The following is a 10079-nucleotide window of genomic DNA, read 5'->3' as shown; positions in this document are numbered from 1 at the left end:
ACTTGTAGTTTCTAAATACAAACTCTGAGCACAGGCCCAAATGTCACACAGTGGGGAGAGTGACTTACTTAGTTGTCTGAAGTCCATCCAGTCATCCCCTGCAGATAGTGTTATGAGTGATATACCCAAGGCCCTGCACTCTCACATGGGATTTATTCTGGGGAATGTAAGGATGGTAAAAAAAAAAAAAAAAAAAATCACAAATCAATATGATATACCACCTTAACAAAGGATACAAATGTTCATTTCAATAGAGAAAAAAAGAATTTCACAAAATTCAATATCCTCTCATGATAAAAACTCTCAGCAGATTTCTCTCTCTTTCTCTACCACTAGGTTGTGTATACCTGGCTCTATTCCTCACCATATCTTCTCACAAGACTTTCAGAACCAAGTGATTCCTGATCAAGAAACAAAAGCAGAATTGTCCTATCCCCCAAATGGATTTGAATGAAAAACTGTAATACAATCAGGTAAAATTCCAAGAGGAGACATTGGGGAAGAACCAATCTGGGTTGCTTGAGAATCTCACATGAGCTGGCACACGTTTATTCTGTGTCAAGATCACAAGCATCTTACCATATCACATGGAAAACACCATTATTTGGACATGTTTTCTGGTATATGCATCTGTAACTGATAGGTTGGTTCAGTAACATACAGGTGAGATCCTTGAACTGCTGTTATGTTTTGGTTTGTGAAGTACTGAATTTCCCCTCCTGTTAGATCTTAGCACTTTATAATAAAGCCTTTCCTCTATGATCAGCACAAGACAAGGATGCCCAATTTTGCCCCTTTATTCTACATAGGACTGGAAGTCCTGGCCAAGGCAATTAGGCAAGAGAAAGAAATAAAAAAAATCCAAACTGGAAAGGAAAAAGTAAATGCTCCTATTTTCAGATGATATGATGTTATATTAGAAAACCCTAAGCACTGCATGCACACACACACACAAAATGTTAGAACTAATAAATTAGAAAAGTTAGAGAAATAATATATACAAAATGAGTCACATTTCTATATACTAACAATAAACTATCAGAAAGAGAAATTAATAAAACCACCTCATCTACAATGAAATCAAAAAGAATAAAATACAGCAAGTCCTCAAATAATATTTTTATTATAACTTTTTTTTTAAATCCCAGCTATTGCTGCAAATAAACATTAGAGGTCCTGCTTGTTGTTTTGCTTGAAGTCACAGTTTCCAAGAACCTATCAATGACATTAAGTGAGGGCTTACTGTACTGCAGAATAAACAACCAAAAAAAGTAAAAGATGTGTACACTGGAAACTACAAGACATGATGAAAAAAAAGTGCAGAAGACAAACAAATGCAGTGATATTCCATGCTGATGAATTGGAAGAACTGATATTGTTAACATGTCCACAGTATCCAAATAAATCTACAGATTCAATGCAATTTCTATTGAAATTCCAGTGGCCGAAAACAAAACAATCTTAAAATTAGTATGGGACTACAAAAAAATATAAACAGCCAAGACAGTCTAAAAGCATCACAATTTCTGATTTTGGGCTATATTACAAAACAATAGTAATAAAAACTGCATGGTGTTTGGCATAAAGCCAGACATATAGACCAATAGCACAGGACAGAATAAAAAGCCCAGGAATAAACCACTGCAAATATGGTCAGCTAATTTATAACAAAAGAGTCAGTAATATATGAGCCAAAATGTTTTATTTTTTTCCACAAATATTTTATTTATTTTAATGAAGCTGGTACAATGTCCATTTAAAACCCATATCTCAGGCCAAAGAGTACAAATAAAATCAAAAAGAGCAGTGTTTTGCTGCATGAATGACTTTAACTGCTAATGAAAACTTTTCTGGGATCTTCTAACAAGCTTGTTCTTTAATCTTAAAATGCTTTCTCTTCAGTAAAGCCATGGCACATCTGTTATCTCCAACCTGATATTCCTCTTCTCTTGGTCCTGGACCCTCAGACTTTTAAAGTAGCTTCAAGTTCAGGAAAGGTCATTTTTCCACAGTTCAGTTCTCTGCAAAACTTCCACCTCCTACTGAAAGTCATAGTCCAGGAGTGAAGCAATCACCTGCTAGAACGCCAGGGCTAACTGGAAAGTCATTTTGAACACTCGCATCGGTCGATCTTATTTATCACAAACATGAAAATGAATAGTCCTGGAAAAGGTGGCGTCTTTGTACACATGTGTCACTTTTTTAAAGTAGAGGGCAATATGGAGGGGGCTGAGGTTTGATCACCAAAAATCAGCACAATGAAAACAAACAATAATGAATAATGGGCACTAAAATTCAAATTACTGGTTGTTTTAAAGAGATGGGGTGCCAGTTTTAAATTGTTTGAACACCACATTACAAAAGAACTATTTTTTTAAATAAAAAAGGATTAAGGGAAAAGAAAAAAAATTTTTAAAAATCTAAACCTTTGAATGACCCCCCGTTTGTTCCTGATAAACTATAATCACATCTTCTTCCTCCATTCCCAGTTCTTTTGGAGTGTGATTATCTGCAATTCGCTGACCTTCAAAGACAAACCTAAGTGAATTCATTGGAACTCCCTGACTTTGACAATACGATTCTTTGAGTTTCTTCAGATATGTTGTCATCTTCACTTTGAAGTGAATCTCACTGCTATCCTGTCCTGAGTTTAATGCATTCTCCTTCCTTCTTATCCCCCAAGTCCTCAGATGAAGGTTTTGCCTCCTGATCAGACAAGGTGATGATGGCTTCACCCCGGGTCTCCGCACAGCAGAGGCCTCAGGCAGGCAGAACCTTGCTCCAGGGTTTACAAATCCATCTACCTTCCCCACAGCACAACACCATGGCTGGCTGAGCCAAAATGTTTTATTTGAAATGTTGAGTCTGTACAGTACCCAATTATCTGTTTTTAAATGATTCCTATAAATCGGCCAGAAAATTCTAATCCAGTAGCCTAATAGTGACAAAATCTGAGCTTAAATATAGGACATATATGTCTCTGTGTGTGCATATTCATGCATGTATGTGTACAGAAGAAGTAACGGAAGAGAATGGACAAGGGGAAGGAAGACAAAGAGTGGGATGAGAGAAGAGATAGTCTGGACACAAGTCTTAGACTTCAGAGCCAGCCAGCCAGACATATGTTTGAGTCCTGGATCTGACTTTGCAAGCCACAAGACATGTTGCAAGTTACTGTAAAGCCCTAGTTCTGAGTTTCCTCCTTTATAATGACAGCAATTGTTTTTACTTAGTAATGTTATCATGGTGAGCTCATGCCTTGGTAGCAGGCACAAAGAAAATGTTCAACAAACAAATAGCAACTGCCAATGTCCTTTATATTCACGTGTTCATGAGATTATTCACCTCTTGAATGAACAATCTTTACATTCTATTCCCCCACGAGCTTAAGACAGTCTTCGACCCACAGTGGAACTTTTGCAAAGTGATTTATGCCTCAACTACAAATATTTTTCAAATGCTTACATAATAAAGGCTCATGTTTCTTTCAATCTTTATAAAACACTTTTCTGTACATAAAGTGATTTTAGCCCTTACCTTTTTGGACTGAGTACCAACACCCCCTTGCATAGAAGGCATAACAAGGATTACTACCCCCATTTTATGAGAAAACAGGGTTTCCTGGCCCTGTATTCTTGTTCCTGCTAGCTCAGCCTAAGCTTCTCCTGGCATGTGAATTTTACAGAAGCTAATGCTGCCTAGGACCCAATTCAATCTCCTTTATTTCTGTGGATAGTGAGCATGTGAGTACCAATTATTACCATGTACAGTGTAATGGAGCATTTAAAAAAGAAGATACCATCTTACTCTAATGATCACCTTTCTGCCTGTGGTCAGATTAAAATCCTCAAGAAAAAATAGAGTATTTCAAAAGATGAAGCACAAATAGCTTCTCTTATTCTCAGCATTTGATTCCATTTTATTTCCTTTCCCTAAAACTCTTTGAAATGAGCATACAGCTAAGCAGTCATTTTCTGAAGCACCCAGTATGTAATTGTTGAGGAAATAACTGTGTTGAATCTGTCTTAGCTAATTTATTGCCATGTACTGTGCTGGACAGAATTGCTACCAATTGTGGCACTGCTGGATCTGCAAAGTGCTGGCTCCCCACCCATTCCAGCAGCACACCCCAACTCTTATTGTATAGAGAGTTTTTACAGGAGGTTTGTTTGAATAAAAGATTTCATGACTTTAAAAAGAGTTAGGGGAGTGAAAAGTATTTGTTATAGATGATTCTGAGCTTGTTTAAAAGTGAAATTTGAAATGGAAACAAGAGGTACTTGGGGTAAAAGAAAATGGGACACTGGATGATAAGAATGAGATTTTGGGCCTCCCTGGTGGTGCAAGGGGTTAGGACGCAAATTATGAAGCTAGTCGCAGCATGAATTCGATCCCCGGGCAGGGAGCTACCCACATGGCACAACAGACCTCTCCTGACTCGCCCGCTGCTCCCCTCAGCAGTGGGTTTCAGTAGATCTGCCTATTCTGTTCCCCACTCTGTCTCTGGTGAATCCTCTCACCCCCTACACTTCTGGCCTGTACCCCCGTTCTTGTATGCATAAATAAATAAATCTTTTTAAAAAAAGAATGAGATTTTGCATTTATTTTCTAGAGTAGCTCATTAAACCTTGCAGATAATAGTTTCAGACAGTTGCTTTTACATAGCACATACATTTTATTTCTGTGGAAGCTGAGGGCTGATGAATTGTGATCAACCTGCAGGAGTGTCATGGAGCAGCTGTCTGCCTTCTATCCTGCAGGAGAGTGTTCTAAGGAAGGGGGGAGAAGAGTCAAGATAGCTAAATGAGAGGATGGAGTGGTATGGTGCAAGCATCAAGCAGAAGCAGTAGCCTTCACAATTTAACAAGTCTGTGCAGGAGAAAGCTGGATAAACACACCCACCACTCACTATGTGACTTCTGAGAATGAAGGGAGAGAAGAGAAATCTAATTTCTACCTCTCTGCTCATCCATCTCACTTACTAGTACAATCTCTGCCCCACTTGCTGATAAATAACTCACAATGCCTTCCTATGGTTCCCCATCTTTTTTCCATTACTTTGTATTCTTATTTTAATGCACTTTAGAAAAGTTAATAAGATATGAATTTAAACTATATGCAAATTAAATTCATTTATTTGCTCAGTTAAATACTTTGCATGCCAGGGACAAAGCAAGGAAGAAAGTAGAAGCAGTTACAAACTTGTGGAGGAGAGAAGTTTGAGTTAGGCAGGTTACACAGCAAATACTTCACCTCGCTTTAATTTTTTAAGGAATAACATTTTTTTAAAGCAAACTGACATATATCTTACCTACATTAGTGGAAGAAATTTATTTGCCAACAGTCTAAATTTTTGCTGTGCACTCAAAGGAATACAAAATGAAACCAGTTCCCTGAGGCTCCTGCTTCTTCCTGGAAGACATCCACCAGAAGCTGGCATCACTTTCAGCAGGCCCTAAAAGCCTCTGGTATCTTCCCTTAATCACCTTTGATACTAACACATGAGTTTTCAAAACATGATCCCCAGAACAACATGATTGACATGCCTTGGAAACTCGCTAGAAAATCTCACCATCAGCCCTCAGGCTAGATTCCCAAATCAGTACCTCTTAGGATAGGACACAGAAATCTATTTTAATAATCCTTCCAGGTGATTCCAATGCACACTAAAATGTTCACATCACATCCTAGATATAATCAATCACATTCACCCCCAATGGCAATCTCTTTGCCTCCACAAGTTTCCCAGTCCCTATTCCTCACTCCTGGCACATCTGAAACGTCTTTTATAGGCCAATTTTCATTATCTGGTTCTTACACAAGAAAAATATGGGCATAAAATTTGACAGCTAAGCATTTTGAAGTGAGCTCTGCTAAGGTCACCCTCTGAGCTATGAATTCCACTTTGAGCAACATGGCTTTTTTTGGATTCTCTTGACAAAGGCTTTCCCAATTATTCAGTTTCAGTAATCCTGCCACAGAACCCTTTGTTATGCCTCTCTGATTTTAGTCCCATTTCAACATCTTGACATATTCATTTCCTAAATAGTCTAGGTGACTGGTTCTCCTAGTCCTGAAAATCTGACTCCAGATCTACCATTACACGCCTTCCTGCCCAACTTCAGTCAGACTCATCCGTAACACAGGAGCCTTTCCTCCTACCTGCTGTGCAACCTCTAAGATCACTGGTTAAATCTCCCACCTGCCAGCATCAGTCACTGCTCCCAGGCCACCAGGCCTCCTGCCTGTGCCTTGTAGTATGACTCCCCTGAGGTTACAGGTATTCGTTACAGTCAGCTAAGAAATCCATCTGGTTCTTCACAAGGAACCCTATTTATGCTCTTTCCTAGGGACCCATTGACAAACACCTTCTTGTGATTGTAGTTAACAAATTGCATCCTCAGTAGTAAAATGTGACAGAATTGTGCTGTACAGGACATCCTATGTCAAATATCTAATAATCTATAACACATGGAGTTCTTACAGGTAGCGTATGTGTTGACATCCAATAATCCACATTTTATTAATGGAACAAAATTACCATCAAAGTACCATCTGACCTACCTCCTAGACCTTCCTTTCATCATTGGCAGGGCTCACATCCATGTTATCCTCTGCCATGTCTCACTTTCTAGTACAACACAGGACAAAGTGATGGAACTTCAATAAATAGCAGATGAATAAGTGAGCCTAGTCTAGTCTCTTTCTCTTGCTTTCCAGCTAATTTATAAATAAGCTTACTCATCATGATCGTGTACTTATTAAATATCATCATGAGAAAAAGGAGAGCTAAGAATGATTGTTGATTGGACAAAGAGAAGAAAAAGAGGGGTGTGGACTCAATTAAAACTAGTGAACACAATCCAGGGACTCGGGAAACTGGCTCATCTCCCAGTTCAGCCACTGGTTCACTAAACGGCCTGCAAGCAGCTTGTAAATCTGGGATGTCTCCATCTCCTCGTCTGTAAAAGGATGAAACTGGATTAAATAGTCTCAAATTCTCCCTCTAGCTCTGTAATTCTGGAACTGACAGTGAATCAAAGTTCCCTGGTTTTTCATTATAATATATAAATAAAGGAAATGGTTATAACCTAGACTGCCAGTGTTATGTTCAGTTAAAAAAGTCATAGTGGGGCCTCCCTGGTGGCGCAAGGGGTTAAACATCAGCACTGTGAAGCTGTCCGCAGCTACTGCAGCATGAGTTCGATCCCTGGCCAGGGAGCTACCTACATGGTGCAGCAGACCTCTCCTGTCTCGCTCACTGCGCCCCTCAGCAGTGTATTTCAGACAATCCACCTGTTCTGCTCCCCACTCTGTCTCTGGGGAATCCTCTCACACATACCCCCAGACCTCTAGCCTATACCCCAGTTCTTATATGCATAATCTTTTTTAATAAAAAGTCATAATGTTTTCTTTTTAATGTTGAACATCCTGACTTACAAACACACATATACATGGAAAATGTCCTTTTTTTCTAGTTGTTAACAAATTTTTGTGCATTCTCATTGTTCTAAACTGAGAAAGTGGTCTGATGTACCTAATGCAAGTAAAGAGGCATCATACAGGCAAAGGGAATAAGAGATGTCAGAGATAAGAATTAATATTATTTGATTTTGTTGGCATATTTAAAAATCAGATCAGGACTATCTATCAACCGATTGAAGATTATGTGTAGGACTATCAGACCCCATACAATTTAGTTCCTCCTACCCATATAACCTTATCTCCTATCCAGTTCCCTCACACACTCTACTCCAGACACACGACCTTCCATTATTCCCAGAGACACCAAGTTCCCACCCCAGGCATTTGTGCGACCTCATCCCCCTGTTTGGAACACGCTCACCCAGCTCCTGGCAAATTATATTAAATAATCCGTAACGATAGACTGGAAGTGTGGAAATTACACTAAGAAAAAAGTATGTACATAGACTCTTGACAAAAGACAATACAAACATACTCATTAGATGCCAATCTTCAAAAATAAGGGAAATAGAAAATCAACCACAATAAGATTCTATAATGCACCTGACAGAGCGACTTATATTTAAATACTTAATGCCAGTGTTGGCAAGCATGGGAGGCCATGGAAACCGCTGGTGGAGGGGCAATTTAGTATAACCACTTTGGAAAATAGTTGGCATTGAAAGTGTATATGGCCCTTGACCTTGAAGTTTCAGTCACAGGGTTATACACTAAAGAAACCCCTCCACAATATTCCATTCTATATGAACAAGGATGTTCACCGGAGCATTGTCAGTAAGTCTACAATTGAAAACTCCAGGGCCTCCCTGGTGGCACAGCGGTTGAGCACTGGGTTGCGAAGCTGCCCGCAGCCTGTGCAGCGCCGTTTAAATCCCTGGCTGCTCCCTGGCCACCGGAGGAGGGTCCCACATGGCGCGCAGACCTCTCCTGCCGCCCGCTAGTTTCCTTAGCAATGTACTTCGGTCCTTCTGCCTGCTCTGCTCCCCGCTCTGGCTCTGGTGAATTCTCTCACCCTCCCGCTCTTCTGACTGTACCCAGTGCTTGCATAAATAAATAAATAAATAAATAAATAAATAAATAAATAAATAAATAAATCTTTTTTTAAAAAAGCCGATGATATTTAAAAAATAAATAAATAAAATTGAAAACTCCAAATGTTGATAAGCTAATGCATACACATACTAAATACATTGTAGTTAATTTATACAATTTATACAGTTCATTTAAAAATAAATGAACTACAGCTATACACATAGGAATGGACCAATCTCAGAAATATAACATTAAAGTTGTAAGTTGGACAAGAACGTATAAATTATGATTCAATTTACACAAAGGCAAAATGTAACTACTTCATATTTTCTGAGCTTGTGTAGGGATCCTGAAATGGCAATGTGATTGGAGCAGGACACGTGGAGACTCCTGAGCTATTGACATTATTTTTTTTTCTTTATCTGAGTAGAGGTTAAGAAATGTCCCTTAGTCATTTTTTAAACCATATAAATGTTATACACATTTTTGTCAGCTATTGCTTCACTAATGCTGTGTTGCAACCTCCAAATCTCAAAGGCATTTAAGAACATCTTTTTCTATTGCCCAAAGTTAGACAAGCCTCACAGTCATATAGGGTGGGGCTTCGCAGGTTTTGGCTGCAGACGGCTGGGTTCACGTCTGATCCACCTTCTCTGGATCAGTAACTTCCAAGGAGATGTTCTCACAGAAGTTGGCAGAAACATAAGAAGCCAAATCAAAGAGAAGATTTAAAGCCTCTGCTCACATCACTGCCATGAAGATTCATCAGTCAGCACATAAAATGGTGCTTGACATCATTAATCATTAGGGAAGTAAAAATCAAAGTCACAGTAAAATACAACCTCACCCCCACCAGGATGATACAATCCAAATGACAAATGATAACAAGTGTTGCCAAGAAAGTGGAGGAACTGGAACCCACACACATTGCTGATGAGAATGTAAAATGGTACATCTACTATGGAAAATATATTTGATTTTCCACAAGAAATACTGGCAATTCCTCAAAACGTTAAACATAAAGGTACCATATGGCTCAATTCTTTTCCTACATACGTATACAAAAGAACTGAAAACACACACTCATATAATAACCTGTACCTGAGTATTCATGACAGCATCCATATCAACCAAACAGTGGAAGAACCCAACATCCACGACTAACAAATGGATGAACAGAATGTGGTATATATATATATATACAGCAGAATATTGTTTGGCAACAACATGGACAAGTCTTGGAAACATGGAGAAGCACTTGTTGTACTCAGTGAAAGAAGCCAGACACAAAAGACCACATAGTTCCATTTATATGAAATGTCCAGAATAGGCAAATGCATAAAGACAGGAAAATCAGTGACTGCTTGGAGTTTGGGGAAGGGATGTAGGAAGAAACTGTTAACGGTAATGTGGTTCCATTTGGGGTTCTGGAATTAGATAATGGTAACAATTGCACAACTATAAATATGTAAAAAAAAAGTCATTTGTACACTTCATAGTGGGGAAATTTGTGGTGTCTCAATAAAAAAACAAGAGTTCATTGACCAAAGTAAGTCAATGAG

At 38.8% G+C, this 10079-nt stretch overlaps 1 pseudogene across 1 annotated transcript; it reads right to left on the bottom strand.

The window, feature by feature from the left end:
* Positions 1–2420: 2420 nt before the first annotated feature.
* Positions 2421–3600, bottom strand: LOC311178115 (small ubiquitin-related modifier 1-like; annotated as a pseudogene). The gene is made up of 2 exons: positions 3538–3600; positions 2421–2742 (listed from the first exon to the last, which is right to left on the bottom strand). The product of its transcript is annotated as a small ubiquitin-related modifier 1-like (transcript).
* Positions 3601–10079: the final 6479 nt, after the last annotated feature.

The sequence above is a fragment of the Talpa europaea genome, assembly GCF_964194135.1.
Source record: "Talpa europaea genome assembly, chromosome: 10".
Lineage (NCBI taxonomy): Eukaryota > Metazoa > Chordata > Mammalia > Eulipotyphla > Talpidae > Talpa > Talpa europaea.
The sequence above is the reverse complement of the archived record's forward strand: the minus strand, read 5'-3'. Positions and strand labels throughout refer to the sequence as shown.